Below are 22,289 nucleotides of genomic sequence, written 5' to 3' on the forward strand. Positions count from 1 at the left end.
TCAGCTCACTGGTGAAGAAAGGCCCATACCTTCGTACTTTACTCACTCGACTGACGTAAAAGTAAGGCTATCCCACCAAGGCTTTATCATATCATCCCTGAAGGTCTAGAAAGTTAAAGCCTTCCTGTTTGACAAGATCCTCATCTTCAAGTACCTCTACTATAGCCACTAATTATTTTTGCAGAATGATCTCCGCATTGCCAAAGTTCTCAAGCCTAGAGCGTTTTGTATTGAAAATTCCCCCCATTGCGTGCGAACAGAATAACGGAGCAGAAAGTCACCAATTCTCTGAAGTGTAAATATTTTTTTTTGCAGAAAAATGAGTAATTTATTTTTGAAAACTGCAGCGAGGAAAGACACACGAGGCAAACGGCGGTAGGACGTCATGTGAGCAACTAGATAGCCGTGTGCTGGGTATTGATTGTGTCTCCTAGGAGATGCCGACTTGTTTATAACTCCAGCTCGCCGCAAGGCTTCCCCGCAGCACATGGCCTGCCTCTCTAGCTCTGAGGGCAGAGTTTTAACCCTTCCACATGGTCAAAGTCTGGACAGAACAACATCGTCGGCATTCGGGGAAATTACTTCAACATTAAGCCGTTCAAAACACTGCACACTAAACCTAGACAAACAGCGAAAGCAGAAAGCCACAACAATTTCTACAGACCACATATTTTTACTTACTCTCTTTAAACAGGCAATAGGAAATTTGCAGTTTTCAGAAATTTCTTTTTCTTATTCTACCACCGGAAGTAAAGCTTAAATGTTTCGAAATTTAGTTCTAAATGTTGAATCATCTTACTCTTATCAAGGTAGCCCAACTTTCATGTAAAACACTGTTACTTTCTGCCACTAGGTGGTCATAAGAAATTTTCAAATTTGATTTTTCACGGAAATTCCACAACGGGAAGTCCCCTTATTGATCGGATTATATTCTTCTTTAAAATATCCTTAAAGATGGCTACAAATATTTTTTTTTGTAAACCTTCTCTTTTCTCGTTGCACTAAGGTGGTCCACCACACAACTATTCTTACTAAATTCTTCCAGACTATTCGAGGGACTGTTGTAACAGAAGGGTGGGTGTATTCTTCCCGCTAAGGTATCATTTCAGTATAATTTAGAGTCTGCGTGTTATATTATAAAAAAAAGGGCGGTTAACGTACCGAAACCACAGGAATTACACCATTGGTCAATACATTTTTCATGTTTTTAGATATACCATTGTAACAATTTACCCTATTGTGACACAGTTAATGGGAGTAACAAGTAAATATGTTCAATAACTGCGAAGTTTGTAGAAAATACGTGAGTTAGGGCCCCTGAAGAACTAGTCGTCAAGAATTTCGAATCGTAATTTTCGGCGAGTTGTAGTTTACATCAAAATTTAAACCGAAGAGGTGGGGGTGGGGTACACAGTTAATCAAGTTAAGCGCTCACTTAAAGAAAACAATTTCAAAATAATAAAATTGAAGTATTGTTAAACAGAGCTGAACACTGGATACAATTGAATATGCAGTAACCCATATGTATTGTTACATACAACTATACATAATGTGTAGTAAATAGCTAGGCTGTAATATTACATAATGGGGTGATCTATAAGCCATGCGGAGCTGGACAAGAGGAAAGGGAATTTGACCAGAATTCAGCCAGCAAGATTTGGGAATGTAGGTAAATTTAGGTTAAAATTGGCTAAATATTGTCCAGTCCTGTCACAACATGAGAATTGCCCACATTTCTGGCCGGAAGCGTTTTTATGAAGTTCTTTAAAAAAATGTACCGGCAACAAATATTCATAATGTAAGTAAAAAGTAAAGTAATCGCCTATTTTTTCAGGCGGAGCTTAACGTCCAACGACCAATTACGTCTTATACCATAGTATTATACTCTTATACTGCATAGTATTATAAGTAAATACCTAGTTCCTTTGAAAGCCAATAAAGACACCTCCTAAAGAAGGATGATGGTTCCCCTCACTCTTGAACTACCAATTTCGTTGGTAACTTTTCACTTATATAATATTAGGAAGAATTAAAGAATTGAGATGAAATCTTGAAGATAAGCATGTCCGCCATTCTAACCAATCAATTTATAAACGGAAATAACCCAAAGACAACCTTTAAACGTCCGACAGCAATGTTGTGTACGTTCTAAAAACATAGTGTATAGTTTAAATGTTTTCTAGAATAGTAGAACACAACTGTGTGACAGGTTATCTGTACAATCCATCTCCTCAGATGTTATATACGTACGAGTATATATGTAATAGTTATATAATAATAATAATAGGGGTGACACGCACAATGCGTTAGAGCCCAACGCACATTGACCTTAACGCAATATATATATATATACATATATCCACATTTAGCTCAATTATTCAGCCAAGGACTGCCAATCAAACATCATTAAATCAATATGTATGTCTCCTGATACTCAGCCGCCGACCACCACCAGATCAGGATATATCTCTGGAGGGGCGGACCTGCTAATCCCCGGGGAAGCCCGCTCTCTCTTCGGGGGGATTCTTACCGGTTTGTTTTTACTTTTACTGGGACATTTACGGAGCATTTTCAAGTCATGAATTCTATCAAGACATTCATTAACCATCCTTAGCGACATTTCAGATAGGGCCGTATTTCTTAAAAAAGATTTTAGTACAGGTTTAAACAGGTTATTTCTTGAAACAGATAATAACTACAATTTTATTAAAATTTAGTGTGCTAATTGTTCATTGTAGATCTAAAACTTTAATTTGTAACACTGATCCAGGGAAATTCCAGTAATGGCACTTCTGCGATAGTGGGGGCTTAGGCTTACCTCTAACGTGCCATTACTGTTCATTGTACCGGCTTACCACCTGCATAGTATTAATAAGAATCAAATGTAAGTCTGAATTTCTAAATTTGAAGGAAATTGGCTGGCCGGAAGGGTCACTGTACTGAACAGAATTCTCCGAATTTAACGACCCTAACGATTTTATTTAAACTTCATATCTCAAGATTGACACATTTAAACGGAAATTCGGTAACGGATACTACTGTGTGAGGAGGTGGCTAGCTTCCTGCTAAAGAGAAAACCCTTTAATATGAACCAAACGCATGGACTTGATCGCAATACAGCAAGGCTATTGCAGGCTGTAGCCTCGTTGTCCGGACATAGCAGAACTTACAACAATAGAAATCACGAAGTTAATTCTCCAATGCGGAATACTAGTGGCCGAGATAATGTCGTCATACTGTATTGCGCGAATAATTGCAGCAAACAGCTGCTAGCACAATGAATACACGTGCAGCTCTGTGGCCAAGGACGACGCAGCCTCGCACGGCCCATTTTCTCAAGGATTCCAAAAAAAAAGAAAGAAAAGAGATCTCTATTTCAAGGTTTTCTGGCCAGTACAGTCCACAATGACTGGCCGAGGTAATGCCTGTCGCAACCGCCTTCCAATCTTAATACTTTCACTAAACTTTACACGTCTCAATACTTCTACTGATGCAAAGAGCAAGTTTTTTTTTTTTTTTTTAAGCACCGGAGGTATTGTGAACATGGTCTGATCATACTAGCCTGCACGGACTTGTCATCGACAAGTTTGGACTTGTCCACAAAAATTACTGTCAGAGCGAGCATAAACAACAAGATGGGACCTTTGAAGATCGTGGTATCATCGGAGGTATTTTTTGAAGAGTGCCAAGAGAATGTAGGAACGACTCTCCAGTTGTTCAGTGTTGTAGTTCCACAAGAACAATATCAAGATTCCTCAATTCCAACAAGAACAGAACACATACAGCTGGGAATTCTAGAGGCTGTGCTGGAGACTTCATCATTCGGTCTCAGCCAATAACGAATAATTGTTGTCACATTCTCCTTATAAACCTCAAAATATGCATAACAATACAAATTGACTAATTATTGCTTAAAACGAAGAGAATCCAGCCCCTGTCCTGGGCACCGGTAGTGACGCACAGAGGCGTCCGCCGCTATTCTCATCTCTTCCGCTTTTTCAACAAGTTATTAGCGAATTTTCCAGCAGAAGAGCGCCATTGTCCCTATCGGACTCTTACCAATCATCCCACCAAACATGGGGTCCTACGTTTTAGGTCCACGATATCCCATATAACTACATTTGAAAAACCTGTCCAGGTGTGACTTTCTCAAATACCTCCTACCAAATCCCTTTTTCCAATTAAGAGTACTTCAGCTTAGCTGACACGCCCTTGCTTGGCGCTCTACATGCCGGTCTAATAGAAAAACCAGTGAAGTCATTCATTAAAGCCATTATGACGTCAAAAATTAAGCATGCAATAGATTCTCGGTAATGGTGGAAGGAGGGAACCATAAGACTTACTCGAGTAACGAACTGCGCTAGCTGCTCAGTAAATTCTGCTACTCACCTGTAACAAGAAGAAAACACGTTAGCCGTTGTAACATTATTATTGTTTACATATAAAATAAATTTTTAATAGCTTGTCCTGTATTACTGGTACAATACATTAACTACGCCAAAATTAATTATTAAATAACATTGGAATCTTTAACCTAAAACCATACGTCACTCGCAAAACCGCCTTGGATCACATTTTTTGAGCTTCAGACGGTTGTGTCCGTATTTGGGACGTTCAGTTCGTGAGCAGTCTCACATAGATATCAAGTCGCAAAGTTTTTTTTATAAACTAAAAAAAAGAAAGCAGTCTTTGAACCAAATACCTCAAATTTTCTCGAAACAGCTTATCAAGGCACTACTGCCAAACTAATTTTGAGACCACCTGGGATGGAAAAGCTAGCATGACCACGATACTTTCCTCACTTCTACTAGGAGATTAGTAATGAACTATTTCTTGAATTTAGCTCCCAGCTGAACGAGAAAGAAGGTAAATTCTTGGCAGTTGGTGGGTTTAAAAGACAGTTAAGGACCAATTCTTCTCCTTAAAAAGTGAAAACCCCGCGTTACATATTTCCAGAATTAACCAGAATATAACGCCCAGCATTTCCCAGAACCCTCCTCAGCCATTTTGCCCTGACTTCCTACAGTCAGTCTTGAGAGTGCCTGGCTAGCTAAACTAGTTCAAGCAACCAATTAATAGTTTGATGTGGGGAGGAGTATTGTTGTCGAAGAATTAGTGGTTCTGTACTAAATATAGCCACTTGAGAAGGAGGCAAGGTGTTCTGTATGACGTTAAGAGAGTGTGGTAGGAGGTGCCCAGAAGGGTAAGGGGATGGTATTTGCCAGGGTGTTTGCGGGGGTCGATCGATATCCAAGACTCCTCTCGGCTCACTCTGCTGTCTTCTGCACCGCCCTAATACCATCGCCGCACGACGCCCTTCTTTACATTCCCTTATCGTCCTTCCACTTATATCAACCCCCTGGAACTGGAATGGGTGGTCAGCCCCTTCACAGAGTGCTTACAACTCCCTCCCCATTTACCAGCTGACAGACACAGCACTGCACTCTTCCACTCTGGCCATGATCTGCATATCCTAATCTACCAATTTTAAGAAACAGCAGAAAGGAGCGCCTCCAGGAGGTCACATGGTATTCAAACGAAATTCCGCAGCGTTCTCTTGTGATGAGTTGTTTTACATTAACCCTGCGCTCCTTAGGCTCCAGCTTACCCCAATTCTAACTCCCAAGTTTTAAGGCCATTTAATTCTTAGGCTAATGGTAAAAACACATCAGAAATTCAATGTTTTTCTTTCAAAGAAGAAGCACTGTGACTTAATAGATCTGTTGGGACTGGTAGACTGCCAGTGGTTGCTAGGACTTAGATGAAGCCTGTCTTGTGTACGATGGTAGGTAAGCATGGTATGTTTAGGCGGCTTACCGGACAGACGATAATGAGCCTAAGGCGGAAGCCCTCTACTCCATAAAATCGACTGACATTTTCTTTGTACTCGGCTATTTTAGCAATAACTCAATCCGGAAACATTTCTTAACAATACCTTCTCAATAGAAACCCCTCGAATGCTGATGAACTCGAATTAAACAAGGTCTAGAAGAGGTCACTCAAACTTCGTACTTTAAGTATCGTAACAGTATCTCCAGAATGAGTATGCTATTCCAAAAGCAAGAGTAGCGTGAAAAATTCTCAACCACTCAGATGATGGACGAAAACCTGAAATTGGTTGTGCATAGTATTTCCAACTAAAACGATCTTATTAAGGCGATTATCTATGGTATTGCACATAGAACTCTCTTGCTTAACAAGCACCAAGTGCCGATGGTCACATAGATCCGCGTTCTCCATAAGTCGACCGGAACAATCATCGCTCCCTGTAAGCTCTTCCGTAACTGCGACTTGTAAAGTCATATCCAAGACATTTCGTACAAAAGAACTGTGGGCCAGAAATGACTATGAGATACTTTTAATTCCTTACAAAGTCCTACCAAGTACTGACCGAGGAACAGAAAGCATGAAGTTTGTTTTGGTAGCCCCGGGAGTAGGCGCCTTTCAGGAGTACCGTTACGAGATGGAGGGAAAGTAGTACTGACTGGAGGCTCGCAGGTCCACCTGTCGGTAACGGGTACCTGCAGCTCTACCAGAGCGCCTGTCAGCGCTGCATCCACCCTAGTCCAGTTAATTACAGAGAACATCACCTGCAGTGAATTAGATAACATCTTCCGCTACGTAATTATATCAATTTTTTTTGTTTTGAGGGCAGTTTCAGGGATGGACTTCCCCTGTATCGTGCCATTGAAGTGTAAGATACGGTTTGACCACTACATAATGTATACTTCAAAAATCTTGCGGTAAATACGTGAGTGAGAATAAGAAAAAATTTTAAGTTGGCAGTACGTCCACACACAATTTACTTGGTGACGTTCATGAGATCATCACTCCGTGTGGGCAGGCGCAAATACAATGCTTGGGTTTCCTCATAGTTTTTTTTTTTTCTAATAATATCCTTAAAAAGATGTATGAGTCATCAGCTTCAAAGGAATACTTGATGAGTGACGTCACCAGAAACTAGTGACGTCAGCTTGTTTTCTTGACGGTGACTACACTTTGAAACTACCTTTTAACCCCTTCTCTTTTGTTTTCTACAGCTACAGATTTTCCTCTCTCTTGAAGTCAACACCCTCCAACCTTCTCTACCGACGTCACACAACCAATTTTTTTCCTCCTGTAATTTAATTTTTATAACGCTTACAATCGAAAATAAAAAAATAAAGACTGACCAACAAAGAAAACAGGCCTATTTTGTAAGAACCACTTTTTGGAGATCCAAGACACTTCACCCAAATCGAAACGTAGAACACAGAGTAAAGGTGTGCTAACATGGCGCACTCGTTACGTGATCAAAGTTCCTGGAAACTTAAGACAGTTCCCAATCCTATATTGGCCACCACAATGGTTACGGGAGGGAGGAGCCACGTCACAACTCCGCTAGGATCCATGAGGCTCAATATTCCCGGAGAAGAGTCAAACCGGGCTATCACGAGTTATGTCCAAGTTCAAACTCTTTGGCCTCGGCGTCTGAAACGAATCGTTCTGCACAGGAACACTTCCGGATTACACATTTCCCACCAATTTAGAATTACAGACTTGATATTGCCTAGGCTGGGACTGGGCCCTGTTATAAAGGGGTACATTAATCCCCTAAAGTTGCAGAGAACCCTTAACAAACAACTATCCCGGTAAAACATATCCGACAAGTGATAGGTATTTCTGGTCAGCAGGTGCGGATAGAGACAGTAAAAGTATTGCAGACCTACAGGTAAACATAATTACGGTAATAAAGGTTAATAATAATAAAAAAGAAGAAAGACATGATTAATGTTGGGCACGATGACACAACACTGCAGGAGCGTACGTGCAACGGTTGAACATTCCTCACAATTCTGGGTGAACTGGTGGGGGAAGTATAAGGCAGTGGTGGGGGTATAGCTGCGCTTCATTCCAGCATGGGACACCTTCTGAAGCAGACCAGACGGTCCAGAGTGAGGTGCTGCAGGAACTGTCATGTTCCCTAGAACAGTAGTGATTTTACGTCACACAGGTTTACTTAGAATATTTTTTTAGTCCCTTTTCATTACCCTGTAAATTGTCAGTCTCCTCTTTTCCGTCGAAATACATCTTTTGAAGTCCCATGAACGCAATAAACATTAATATTTATTGAATTTTCCCGGAAATCTGTTGCAAATAGAAGTTTCAAAACTAATTAAGAGCAGATTATCGTAGGAACCTTTGGCGTGAAAATGGAATTCACAAAACGGAAAAATCGATTAAGTAACAGGGCACTTCCTGTCAATGATTTTGCTAAATTCTTCTTGCGGCACCGGAAATCAGATATCAAACCTGGAACTTTCTTCCTGCAATTTTTTAGTTTTTGAGTTATACTGGCTAGGCACTTAACAGACAGAGATACCAACTTCTGGAAACAACATTTTCGTAGAATCAAGGGGAGCCCTTGATTGTATATGTCCTGTGAAAACTGGATTCAGACAATTTAACGACCTTACACCCAGGATAGTTATTTTAAAAAAACGGATCCTGGCTGAAGAGGAACAAATACGCAACTCTGCGGAAGTAAACCTTCATTTCTGGGAGCCAGGAACCTGCTTTAATCTGCTGCAATTTAAATGGCAACTGACAAACATACTGTCTCTACATTTGGGGAGTTGGCATGGATGTATCCAATAGATTCAAAATCCTAAGAGGGCCTCCTAATCTATGGCAATAATAAGATTATAATTACTATACAAATAGAGTCGGCTAATGCAAAACACCTGTTTTTTGCCCTAAACACTAATAGCGCCTGCGCAAGGATACAATAGAGTTTCGCTAGCGAAATGGCGGCGGCACTCTATTATTGAAAGCGTGTCTTCATGGAGGATCGTCCAATCAAATCATTTTCCTCTAGCATTGATTCAAAGAAAAGAGAAAGCTCCTTTACTATACTTTAGTTTTTCCTTTTATTAATAGAAAATCTGTTGTTTTTTTTTATTTAAGGTACCAGGAAAACCTGAACAAACTAAGGCTTAAAATATTAACCAATTGCCTCTAAGGATGATTTTCTTTTGGAGGAGTCAAATAGTGGAAAACTAATTCTAAAGGAAACCCAAGTTTCCCGAGTTCGTAATAAAACCAGAAATGGTGTATTTCTTTTTTAAAGCAATGTTTAAATATTTTTCCTTATAATTCTGATAGTCCAATTTCGAAAACAACTCAAGTTTGGTTAATGCGATTTTTTCCCAAATATTTTTATGTCTAGATTTATAAATTGACCAAAACAATTTAAAATGAAAATATTTTGTCAAAATGGAATTCATTTGTAAGTTTTATGAAAACAAAAAAAAAACAAAAAAAAAACAAAAAACAAAAAAAAAAAAAAAAAAAAGATTACCGATTCTAAATATAGAATATAAACACAGCTAGAGATTATTTATTGAGAATGTGAAGTGATGGCGACATTGTTACAGCTGTTTACACCAAGCACAATATTATTTTCAAAACTGTTCATGACTCGCCACTTCCGCCAGTAGACTGTCGCCAGTTGTTTACTACTTAGTTTCTACGCAAATATTTTTTTATTTAATTTTATTTATTTTTTAAGAAATCCATCCTGTATTGGTTACTTCCTATTCTCCTTAAGATTATTTTCGATCTTTTTTATACATATTTCCTACATTGAATTTTTACCCGGAAGTCAATGTTTTAAGGTCCCAAGGTCAAAAAAAAAAAAAAAAAAAAAAAATTGGTGAAATTAAGCTTCGTGTTCACAACAAATAGTTCTACAGGAAATCACTCCCTCCCCACAAAAAAACGGTGAGAAAACGCCCCACGACTTCCTCCTTTTTTATTCTCTTTCAAATTCGCTGGAATTGACAAATTTAGGCAAAAATATTTACTTCACAGCTGCAAAATTCCTTTAAAAAAAAGCACTTTTTAGGGATGCCCTGAAGAAATACTTTTGCCTCACCCGACAAAGCATCTTGCAATCAATTTTTAGGAAATCGTAACGAAGTGCAAAGCTGATGAGTAGCAAGTGCTCTTACTTCGTAGAGTTCCGCTCGAGTGGTTTTCCAGAAGTGTACTTCCGGTAATACCATTAAAAAAATGAAAGAAAAAGTAAATTGATTTATTTGTTGATTTGAGAATGAAGTAAGGGCTAAAACGTAATCTAAAAAAAAAAATGCTGGGGCTATAACTCCAACTTCCGGCCAACAGATGTTGATCCAAAACTATTAGTATGAGCGATGCGGAAGAGTAAAAGAAGTGAACGATCTACTTCGAATTCCGTTGAAGATATAAATAAAACAGAAGACAAAAAAGGCAAGATGGGAACACTTCCAGCAAGTATTCGACGGAAATAAACTGAGAATCAGATGTTTCCGTTTAAGTGTTCTGCAGGATAAGCAGCCGCCACAAATAACAACAGCCTGAATAGGCACTCACTCACTCACTGACGACCTCCTCCACAATGGCGGTAATGAACTGCTTCTGGTGTACGAGTTGTACACGCCGTAGATTTAGCATATTTTTAGCAATGCTAATAGTTCAGGATTTGGTGGAAATGGGGGGGGGGAAGGAGTCGGTGTTTTTTTTACGACACGTAGTATGTTCTAGTTTTTCTACTTTTCTGTAAGAGAAAGTTCTGCTTACGAGGGGGTTTTTCATTTGAGGTTTTCATAGAAAATATTTCAAGGACAACTCACATGAAAAAATGAATCAAATAAGGACTATTGTTTTTAAAAAAAAGGACAGTACAGCAAACCTTAAAAGCAGCCAAACTGGCCCTAGCCATTTCCTTCTTAGCGTACCCAGAGCACACTTTTCGTTTACTTGGAAAGGTTCATCCGGGAATATACTATGAATGCGAGAGAGGAATGGGTAGTTCCCGACAGAGCAATTTCGGTGTAATAATGAACGATTCTACCACACACACAACATTATGGAGGATTGGAAGGGGAGTTGAATATGAACGGAAGTATCACTTTGCTCAATGGACACGACACTATTTTGTTTGAGATTTTCTCTAAACTTCCTGTGAACATCGCACACAACAAAACGTAGAGGCAGTAGTAAACCAGCACTCGATCAGAAATCCTGGCATCTCCATAGGCAATCCGGGTCTAACTACACCAATACTGGCGCTTCAAACACCTCAGTCAACAACTCACTGGGTTCAGCCGGAACTTCCGGACAAACTCTAGCCCATCTTCACAAATATTCTTTCGCCATTGCACATGATTAACTTTACTAGTGGCTACAATCCGCGACCACCCTCATGCACTTGAAGGTACATTTATTGTTCTGCAACAATTAGTTCTTGAAGGGTTTTTGGTCGGATGGAAGCTACACTCCTAAAGGAACATTTAGGCAACAATATGGCTCAAATGAACGCGTTAGAACCTTGAGAACTGTAGTACCACGGAAGTCACGTGAGTATATTCATCTAGAGAGTTAGAAAGTGAGCCCGTGGTGAGGTAGAATGCACAAGCACAGCATCAAGACGGAAGTAAGCTGCAAGTTACAAGAAATCTGTCTACTAGGAACTGTTGATAAGTGAACAGAGCCAGAAAAGTCATCTAGCCAGCACGGACATGTTTTCCGAACAGAGAATAACACAGAGAACGCAGCAGTGGATTACGGGATGCTACAGAAGGAGATCTTGCCAAGGAGACAGGGCTATTGTAAACGACCTTGACGGTACTCTGCCCCCACCACAGCTCACATCGCAGCAGCTTCATATCTATAGTGTAGGGTTCAACGCCTCCAATACCGCCTCTTGAAATAACTGGCAGCAAAGAAAGGAAAAATGAAAGGACCCAATCTAAACTAAAAACAAGATCCAAAATCTGCTCGAGTATTCTACACATAATTTAACACTTTAAAATTTCACTGGCTGGGCACCTTGTGAATTTAAATGGAACTCGTTAGACATAAGATTTTCAATACTAATTAAAATTCTGATCTTCTCTGAACAGAAAGAGGAAGTATTACGATCGTGTTTGCAATTAAGTGAGCACCGGAAACACTTATTTGGAGGCACACTCACACGACTTTCTCTTGCCAGACACCAAACTCAAACATTACCTTTAACTCCGCAAATTAAAGTCGTAGTTAATATTGAGACAGTTGGTAGAACTGTAAAGTCAAGTAAATACAATACATTACTGAAATGTAACCTTCTAAGGGCGGCTATCCCCAACCCCTCCAAGAAAAGTGCCCTAAAATAACACTTTCTAGACCAATTGTTTAAATAGATCTTATAGATTTAAATATACTGAATGTACTCAGTATGGTTAGGACACAGCTGGGAGCCATTTTCTTAGGAGAAAATCTGATATAACCAACCTCTTAATGGGGCTGGCTAATGTGCTTGACAATTAGGAGCTTTCAGTGGCACAGCTTTTGTGCAAGCCCAAACAGGACCGACTACTTTTATAACCATCCCCTTTTTTAAAAAAAATTGTAAAAGTCTTATTGTATAGTAATGAATTTGAAAGTAATTTGTTTGGTTCGATGACCTTGTCCATGATGAAGGTCATTAAGTAAAAGGTTCTCTAAGTATAGTGAAAATAGTTTTCTACTTAAAAGAAAAGCTTTAACAATTACTCAAGGCTCCAGAATAGGGAACCTGAAAGTTGCTCTCATTACAACAGGTACTTGGAAGGGTAAGCAATTCCATCTTAATGGATGTTCAAGGTTTCTTCCCAATTCTTAGACCTTGCAATAATTATACAAATTTACCAAGTAGATTACAGGGAATGGCTAAAAGTTGTAGCTATTGCGATCTAAAATATCTATTACGGCTCCCTATGTCAGTTTGCAGCAAGCGTGAGCGAAAAATCCAATTATTTGCACCCATAAAAACAAGGTGGATTGTGTGTCTTGGATGTTGTTCTAGATGAAAAGCTGGGATAACCGCAGGGATAGGGTAACCTCTCTCAAGATTTAATGTATAGTTTCTTGATTGGTGAGGACAGTTAGGATCATGATGGTCTTATTGAGCCGTTCCAAACAATCAAAGAGGAATTTCCGTCAACTTATCGAAAAACATGTTTATATCTAAGTTTAGGGATAGCAGGAATTAGGAGGACTAGGAGGTGGTTTAGTGACCTTCTTTCGAAGGATTCTAACCTTGACGTTGGCTGAAGGTCAAACTAAGAGCATTTGGGATTTCTGGGAAATTCCGTGTTTCGAGTTGTTCTACCCTAACTAAACAGACGACAACCAATTTCAACCATCTCTTTCTGTTGGATTTGTAAAACGAAATTTAAAATCGTGGAGATCTATGATTCTTAAAACAAAACAAAAAAATATGGACGAAACTCTCCAGAATCAACAGCGTGTCAGTCTGCCTGAAGCCAGAGAGTTCGGAGTGCACCAGTGCTTTGGAGGGACCCAACAATGAGCTTTCCGACTAAGCCAACCAACTGCGCAATTGTCAATTCACTCTGTCTTTGTTTTAGAAGGCTGATGTACATGTCTAACCGAGTTTGAAGAACATCTCTTGTTCAGAACGGTTTGATCTAGGCAGACGCTGAAAGTTCCTGTCCTGCAGCGAACTGGTATTTTGAGGAGAACTACTTTTTAGGCATAAATTCCAAGTTTTGAGAGAAGGTAATTGCCTAAATTGCGTCAACTCATGCAGTTTAAAGAAAACTCCGAGAAAACGACTCGACGGCACGAGAAGGTGCTACACGTTTAAAAAGAGGAAATACAGCATTTTAGAGGCAGATAAAAAAATAAAGTCCGGAAGAATGTAAACAGAGTGCGTATTTATAACGTGTAATACAGCGAAACTGACTAAAGTGGGCATTCTATAATGACTATCGACTAGGAAGAGGAAACACTGGTCGGCACAAAAGTGCGTCCTTGATTAGGTAGGCCGGCCATACATGAGCAAGCAATATCAAGATCTCAGTATTTGGTTATACAGGAAGCACTGGCGGCAAATACTAGCAAAACTGACCTTACTGCATTAAGAATCATTAATGAGGGCATTCCAATACCGTTATAAAAACTACTACCCAAGCGCAATCTCTGAAGGTTGGAGGTACGTAAGGCGCACATCTTTACTGACTTCTAGGAGACCTTGCATTTTAGCGACCGACATTTACATTGTGACGCGGTGGCTTGGGGTTCTTACTAGAGGCAACATTTAAACTAAACTTAAACCCTCACCGTTGCAATCGAGAGACTGCTCTACGATATCTATGGTACCTTGAGACCAAAGGAGATTATGGCGCAAAAGAAACTGGTAGGGAAAGTCCTCAACCTTTTTAGAAGGGGAGGTTTCATCTACTGGACTTAAGGGAAGGCACAATAAGCCTCTTGGAGGCTGCGGTGCCGTGGGGCATGAATCCCGTCCTGCCGTTTTAAATTTAAATCTAATCTAAACTAAACTTCTTATCATGAAACACATCATCGATTAGTGAAGATTCGATTATAATTAGGGTAGGTACCCGTGCTGTGGCTATCAATATGGAAGCAAGAACCTCCCCTTCGCCCATTCATCGACTCAGTACGGTGGATATTGTCATGGGTTCTAACTTTCGATTTCAAGATTCACAGGAAGCAGTCCAATAAAGGTTCTCCGAGATCAAAACGTGATTTTACTGAATGTGAACATCTCTGAAACTAAAAACTGAGAAAAGTTGAACACATTTAGAGCTGGACTCTTAGGGGTCCGGAGTGTAACATCCCATATCCGGTGGAATTTTGACGATTACCTTTGAACTAGGGATCCACACTGCTGAAGTAAGGAATTCCCATTCTGTACAATGTAGGAGGGCATTTGTCTTGTTTACAATTACCAGAGTGCTAAATTTCTTTTAGGTTCGTACTTACAACAAACCCGTAGATATAGACTAGGAATAAATCTCGTTTTAGGGCATATCCAGGAGGAAATAGTAACATCTGGAATATGAGAAGTGATATCCGGCGCCCGTATTGCAGAAGCTTGTGGCCACAACCTGCCAGCCGAAAAATCAACTTTATAAATTTATCATTCAACTTCAATTGGAAACATTTTCCACAAAAAGTAGAATTTACGGGAAGAGAGATGGAAGGGAGAGGTGGGGCGTTGCCTCTTAAGCTTCATTGCAGTGCAACGCACGACCAATCACATTTTACATAATTAATATGCATTCAATGTGCAACCAAAATGTTCAAATTTGAAGGAAATTAGAAAATTTTGAAATACAAAACTTATTGGCGAACATTTATAAGGTTGAAGTTCATAACTTCTTGGTAATAAAAGAAATTGTAAGTTTCAAAAAGGTTTGGTGGCGTAAACGATAGTAATAGAAATGTCTTGCGAGTATTCTCACGAAAATGGACGTGCGACCATGTTCTTCTTGTTTAACAAAAATTAAATTCTTTTCTTCCATAAAAAAGTTTATTTTTTAATTATAATAGCACATTCTTTTAGTCATTTTTTAAAAAACCCATGTTGAAAAAAAAATATATATATATATCTTAAAACAATCGAGATAGCAGCAGTTATCGAAGATGATGAGTCAAGCCAACTGACGTCAGCGATGAGTAGAGGTTTTTGTAAACATATGGCAATTCAGTAGAAGCAAACGATATAATTGGGTAAAATTAAAACTAAAAATATTATCGACAGGATAAAAAAAATATCAGTAAACGATTTCCTGTTCCTTAAAGCTGTCGTTCTCGGCGACAAAATGAAATCATTGATAAAAGACTTCCGGCCAAGCGACATCCTTACCTAATTCTACGTCATAGTATTCTCATAATGAAAGGAAATGGCATGCGAGTCCTTCGGTTACACACCCCACTCCGGAACTGTCACTGAAAGTGCTAGGAAAAACTTAACCAATCAAAACTTATTTATTGTGGAAATAAAAATTTTTGTAAAAAATGAACACTTCCGGTAACCTTCTTATATTCAGAATTTGAGCGAATTATTTAAATCTAAGATACCATTAATCGATTTATGCACACTGCATTAAAGAAGGTCTACCATGAAAACCTTTTTTGAGACAAATTGTCCCTAAAGTACCATCTTGTGCTTAAATTCATGAACACCAAATGTATGGCCTTGAAATTCCGAGAGAGAGACGCTCAAAATCAGCAACTTCCGCGAGATTTTCCGTGATTATCATCACAGAGGCAAAAAACAAAAGTTACATCGCAATTTGGGCCTTATTGTCTGAGGACCTATCCCTCCTCTTTACTTCGATACATCATTCAGAGAACAAAGATTCTGGGCAAATGGGGTGTTACGACTCTTTTATTTGGAACCTATTGAGCTACATTAAAGCTACCTTTCTAGCAATTCCGCGTACTGTGATAACGCAAGTCTTGTTTCCTAACTGATTATTATTATTTTTAAAGATCATGTGTTCAAAATCCGTATAACCTTTCAACGCCCAAAATCGCGTACCTAGTAACTTCCGGTAATTAGAGAAAGCAAAAATCTACACACAAGGCTTAACTACGCAGTTTTATTGTTAAGTGTATTTCACAATTTAAATTCACTTTTTTATCATTTTCAAGTAGTTTGAAATTGAAATTTATTTTTCTCTCAAACAGAAGACAAGAGAAGAGAGAAGGAAAATAGAAAATAAAATTATGACACTTTAAATCAATCAGGCAGCTATCTCAAGTCACACAATACACTACAATTATCTCTTGTCTTGCTATTGTCGTTATCTCTTGATTGCGTTATTATTTATGAGAGAAATAAATGGAATTAAAAAACGCAAACACATTTAAAGAAAAAAAAAAAAAAAGTTGGTAATTACGTAAATGAGGGGGGAGGTTCAAAATATGATAATGTCACTGTATGAGGGAAGACAAGGCTCGGGGGTGTTGGTGCGTTCGTCTTCAATATTAAACAAACGTAATGTTGTAAATTACGTTCAACTACTTCTGAATCCCCCCCCCCCACTTACAAGTGGTATAACCACTCGAGAAAACGCACCATACCACATCCGGTGGTGATCATAAATTCTAACCAATCCTATGTAAGTGAGACTCTAGCCCTACATCACGAAACTTGCATAACCGGAAATGCCATTTAACTGGGGAAACTGGGAGCTGTAGATTACAACAGGATGTGGCTACAAGCAAAAATTCACGTAAATCTTTAAAAGAACTTACTTGTGATCTTAAGTCAGGGTTTGTGAATAAAGTAAGGCATCAAAGGTGTGTGCGCGTTTTACTCTCGAGTAATGTGTGCTTTGTAGTATCAGTGTAAAATGTTTTCTTCTTGGCTGGGGTACCCGCAAGGGACACCAAGCTTCTTATAAGTACACGCTGGTGGCTCAAAACGGATATATTGATCAGTGAACACAAAAAGATAAAAACTACATTACTACAATATACTTTGCCGAGGGTTAATTGAAAGTAAAAAAAAAATATAAATAAATAAATCTAAATTTTAAATGGCGTGGCCAGTTTTAACGATTACATAAGAGAGCAATTTATTTTGCCTATATAGTTGAAATAATTTAGTTTAATGGAACAGGGCCACGTGGCTTGATCATGTACTGGCTAACCATGAAGGAAGTTTTTTTCTTTTTTAATGCTTTGAATTGAAAGAAAAGAAAAGAAAATGTTATGGTTAGAAGAAACCAACAGCCAATGCCAGTAAAACGGATGTAGAAAGCTACCTTAGCCGAAATTTAAACGCTTACGTAATCGACTACATGTTTTCCCAGTGAACAATCTCATAACCAGGAGCGATGGAGGGGATATAATTGGGAATTTTCACTTTTTAAAATTATCAATTATAAGAATAGAAAAGAGACCAAGAAATAATAAATTGCAATAAAAAAAAAAAAAGAAAAAAGAAGTGTACTTTGAACTTGTGTTCTTTGGAGAGAAGATGGCGGCCAGTACACACAAGCGCAATAAGGGTGACGCAAGGGTTCGCCCTGTTGACGTCACAAGGTCAATCACTAGACTAACAGCTGACACACGCACTCAACTAACATACGTAATATTGAATGTTCTAAAAATTTATTAAAGTATAAAAATATATATATAGAACAAAAAAGAAAAAGTCTATATGTACCTTATTTTTACAGAAATAATTGCAAGCTTGGTGAGAAATATTGGCCAATGAAAGGGGGGCGTTCTTCGCTGATTATTATCCAATGGCAGAAAAACGTGAAACACAATTCAGATCACTTTAAGACGGTGTAAAAGAAAAATAATCCACCGTCGAATTTTCTAGTAAAAAAAAAAAAAGGAAACACTGAATGTTTTAAATTTTCACGATTTTTCCAAATCTGTCTAATCACAAAATAACACCCTCTTTAAAAATTAAAACACTATAGAAACAGAACACTAAGAGAAAAATAATAATAAAAAAAAAAAACTAAAGCACTAAGTTAGTAATTCAAAATGCGGCAGAACCTCTCGACTGGGTAGGCCACCCCACTGATGACTTCCAACGTGGACACAGGCTAAACAGAGACTGAATGTTCCGTGAGTAGGGTTAATGCGTAAGAGCAGCGTAGTGGGGGTAATGACTAGCTGGAGGACATACTACCCCCACCACTCTCCAAAAGGGGAAGGAATTATAGGTGGTGGGGAGAACCTTAACAGCTGTCTGGATCAAGGAGACCACGACCTCTCTCATATACAAATAAGTTTAAAAAACACGCACTTCCTTCCTTGTCCCGCGAGAGCTGCTGCGACACATTTCCTTAACTACTGCTTAAATGCTCTCTCCGAACTGTTTTTTTTTTTTTTTTCTTTTTCTAAATTATTCTTTAATTTTTATAAAACTTTTCATGAGTGGAAGTAAAGTATACAGAATGATTTACAATTCTCAGTTTGTACCGGAAACTGTTTTGAGGTTACGAAACACTCGCTTTAACTAATTAATTTGTGAGGTGAGAGATCTGCAAACTCGAAAAAAAATTTTTAAATATTTTTTATTTGATTCTAGATGCCAAGATCAAAACGCAAATCAGTTAAGATGCAATTGAAAAGAAAGTGTTGAATGTGTTGCTAAAATTGGCAAAAAATGTTCCTAACCGGAAGGTCCACTTTAATGGTTCCTTTATATTAGAGATCGTCTTGCGCAGGACGACTTCATCTTAACGTGGTACATATTAACATTACACACTGATATTTATTTGAACATCTTTTTTCTAGAAAGATTTCGTTAGGGCATTCTGAGATGTGATTCTTAACTAGTATTTACTTAGAAACAGTAGTACCTGATAATAGTAACAAACATTTCCTCACAAATGGAAGAAGTATTGAAGGACGATGAAAACAGCGTACAAAACACTCTGCGATTTCTGAAGGATATTAATGTCTTTAATTCAATGTAACAATAGACACTTTACTACGCGAGGTCACTTTTAAAATACAAACTTATAGAAATCGGTATTTTACAAAAGTTAGGTAGCAGTAAAAATAACAGTAGTATTTGATAATAGTAACAATTTAGGAAGGAGTAGGTTAGGCAGTGTGAATGTGTGTGTGAAAGAGGTGTAGGGGGGCCAATGCCGGGGCAGGGGTGGCAAACTTTTGTCTTCTTGTCTCGCAGGACGTCTTCCTGCACTTTCTCGGGAGCCACTGCTTTCTAGGACGGGTGGGTCTGTGTCGGGATTGGCACCCTGGCACGCGTATGAATGGGCTGCGTAAATGTAAATAGATTTAGGATTGTAAATGAGTGAGAGGAATATAGAGTACTCCACTCAATGTATATATCGGAATATAACTATTAGGATGAATGTATTTATTAGGATGAATGTATTTATTAGGATGATTGTATTTATTAGGACGAATGTAATTAATAAGATGAGTATATGAGTGTACATATAAATGTGTAAATAGGTTTTTTTTAAAATTTAGGTTAGATCTCTATGGGGTGCGAGGAATATCGAGTACTCCACCCCAACATTAGTTGGTTAGGTTAGAAGAAAATAGGAGTTAGGCCAACCGTTAGGTTTGTATCGATCAGATTGACTAGGTTAGGCTGTGTAGTAAAGTGTCTATTCTACAGTATAGTTTAGGTGCAAAGGACCCTTGTTGTTGCGCACCTTACAAAAACCCCAAAACAAACTTAGAAACAATCGATTTTCGAATTGCTTTTTACCTACAGGACCAGGAGCTAGGCCTTTCTTTCGAAAGATTTGTCGTGAACGCATTTCCTTCCCCTTATAATAATGAGTAATCGAAACTGCAGATCTACACAGGTGTGTAAGTTTAGTTATGAGGTGTTTGAGAGTCTGTCTGTCACAAATCTTGTATGAAGGTCAATAGCGTTGCACTATTATATTCCAAAGACAACTGCCATCATGATCTCTAACACATACCTCTATACAGTTATCATACCGACAAACTGCAAAGACGTCTGCTGATCACTAATCCACTACAGCAAACACTTCCGTTCCTCCACAAACAAGACCATACTGGGATGTGAAGTAATATTGCCCTTTGCACAAACAACTAAATCACCATATTGCTCCTTTTTTGGGATGGGAATTGTAAGTAATAGCATTGTCTCTCCCTTAATTTTCGTGAAGTTAGTTAAGCCCGACCGCGTCTTCATCAAGAAAAAGCTTCTTTTTTTAAAAAAAAAAAAAAAAAATTCCTTCATTTCCCTTGAATCGCACTTCCCATTACAAAGGCCTATTAGATGTAGTTTCAATTCCAGTGAGCAGTAACTACTCAGTTTTATCGTCAAAAATCCCTAGAACCATCCAAACACAACTTCCTTTATTTAGGTGTCTTATTCCTGAGGGAAGATGAGAAAGGAGTGGCACCACGGAGTCGGTTTTTCCTGATTACAGACTGACCTTCTATCTATGGATTCCCAAGAAGAAATCCTGGGGAATTTCAGGGTTGGAAGGACATATATCTCTCTAGGGGCTTTAGGGAGTGCGTACAGTATTATCGGCTGGCTCTCTACTTTTCACCGTCTTCCCTCTGAGATCCTAAAATTTAAGGGCATTAGATGCGAATTGTATTTCAGCACTAGGAGGCAGTGTGATCCTTATCTGCAGGCTCCTTGTATGGGCCTGGATGAGCAAGGGACACATATCGATCCGACAATCATCCTACCAGTTACTGTTCATTTCAGGGTCCTTCAAGATATCAAGAGACAAGGACTGCGTCTACTTGGAGAACGGTTATCCCTGAACTCATCCTAGAACTTCCCTAGGGAAACTGCTTCGAGTAGTTTTATAAAATAGAAATAGTAAAGGTTTACATTACAAATAAAGTAGTTTTACGTAAAATAAAAACAATAAAATGAAAAAAATCTTTGAAGAGTGACTTCATCTAGTGGCCCCAAGAATGAAGCATCAAATTTGAACAATCTACGACTTGGACCTCTTTTGAGCTAAGCTGGACACAGGGAAAAATCTAAACAGTGGGATGTTATTGCAAATCATAAAATTCTGAAGAAACAATATGGATGACTAATCATGTCTGTTGGCCAAGTAAACTCAGAAATAATATCAAAAAATTTATTTGCCATGACTCATAACATCATCCTAAATGGTTTACAGAAACTAAATTGTTTCTACAAGATTTTTGGCTGAGTCATGGTTGTCCCTTACGATGTAGGAAACGGCAGTTTCTACTTTTTTACACATAACGGCGCTTTTACATCAAATATTATCTATCTATACAACACTGACGGAAACAATGGATACTTATTGTCAGGAACAACGCTGCTTATTGGGAGGTGGTATACAATGCATGCATTCTGGATTTACTCCAAAAAAGGGCCCCTTTTGTGGTACCCTTCTGTCATTGTAACGTCCAAAAATAAGTCTTTCGATAAAAATTGGTTGTTTGTAGAAAAGGTAAGTTTGTTTCTGAGAATTACAGTGGAAGTCGCAGTACAGGGAACTGGTGCAGATATTACTCACCAGAACTGAGCAAAATGGGATTGAAAAATAGGATCTGCCTCTCTGTTTCTCCCTATTGGTCAGCCAAACAACTTAAAGCGCCAGAGCAACGTCCACCCCGCTAACAAGAAATTAGAGTGGACGTATTGTGCAATAATTATGACGTCACACGGGGCCCCCTCCACTACCAAAACATTCACAGAACAGTTATCCCCACCCTGGGACACCGACTAACCGACCACACCCCCACTCTAACACTCGCTAGTCACATGTTACAAACAACACTGGCCGAGTCTCTAAAAAACAACAAAAACAACACAACATAGCTCTCTCTCTGTCTTTGTCTGGCATACTGGTGGTAGTCGAACAACAAAATGAGCCTGGCAACTTCTCGGAAAATGAGTAAATATTTGTTTGATTTCATTTGCTCAGATTAAGCATTCTAGGAAAAGTTTTGCCGGAGGCATTAGAGTTTCCGCTGTAGTAAATTCT

General features: G+C 38.7%; 1 protein-coding gene across 6 annotated transcripts in view; it reads right to left on the reverse strand.

Moving 5' to 3' along the window:
• Positions 1-22,289, reverse strand: part of drn (zinc finger AN1-type doctor no) — a 65,339-nt gene that overhangs the window by 31,758 nt on the left and 11,292 nt on the right. For 3 of the 6 annotated variants that reach the window (XM_074124533.1, XM_074124538.1, XM_074124535.1), the window contains one exon: positions 4,344-4,389. The exons of 2 other annotated variants lie outside the window; for them this stretch is intronic. The gene's annotated coding sequence lies outside the window, so the exon portion shown is untranslated. Of the gene's footprint in view, positions 1-4,343; positions 4,390-17,992; positions 18,392-22,289 lie in introns of those variants that run through there. One more of the 6 variants, XM_074124539.1, reaches the window with a different exon arrangement.

This window comes from Rhodnius prolixus, unplaced genomic scaffold, assembly GCF_049639745.1.
Source record: "Rhodnius prolixus isolate KJV_2025 unplaced genomic scaffold, Rpr scaffold_3, whole genome shotgun sequence".
NCBI classification, from domain to species: domain Eukaryota; kingdom Metazoa; phylum Arthropoda; class Insecta; order Hemiptera; family Reduviidae; genus Rhodnius; species Rhodnius prolixus.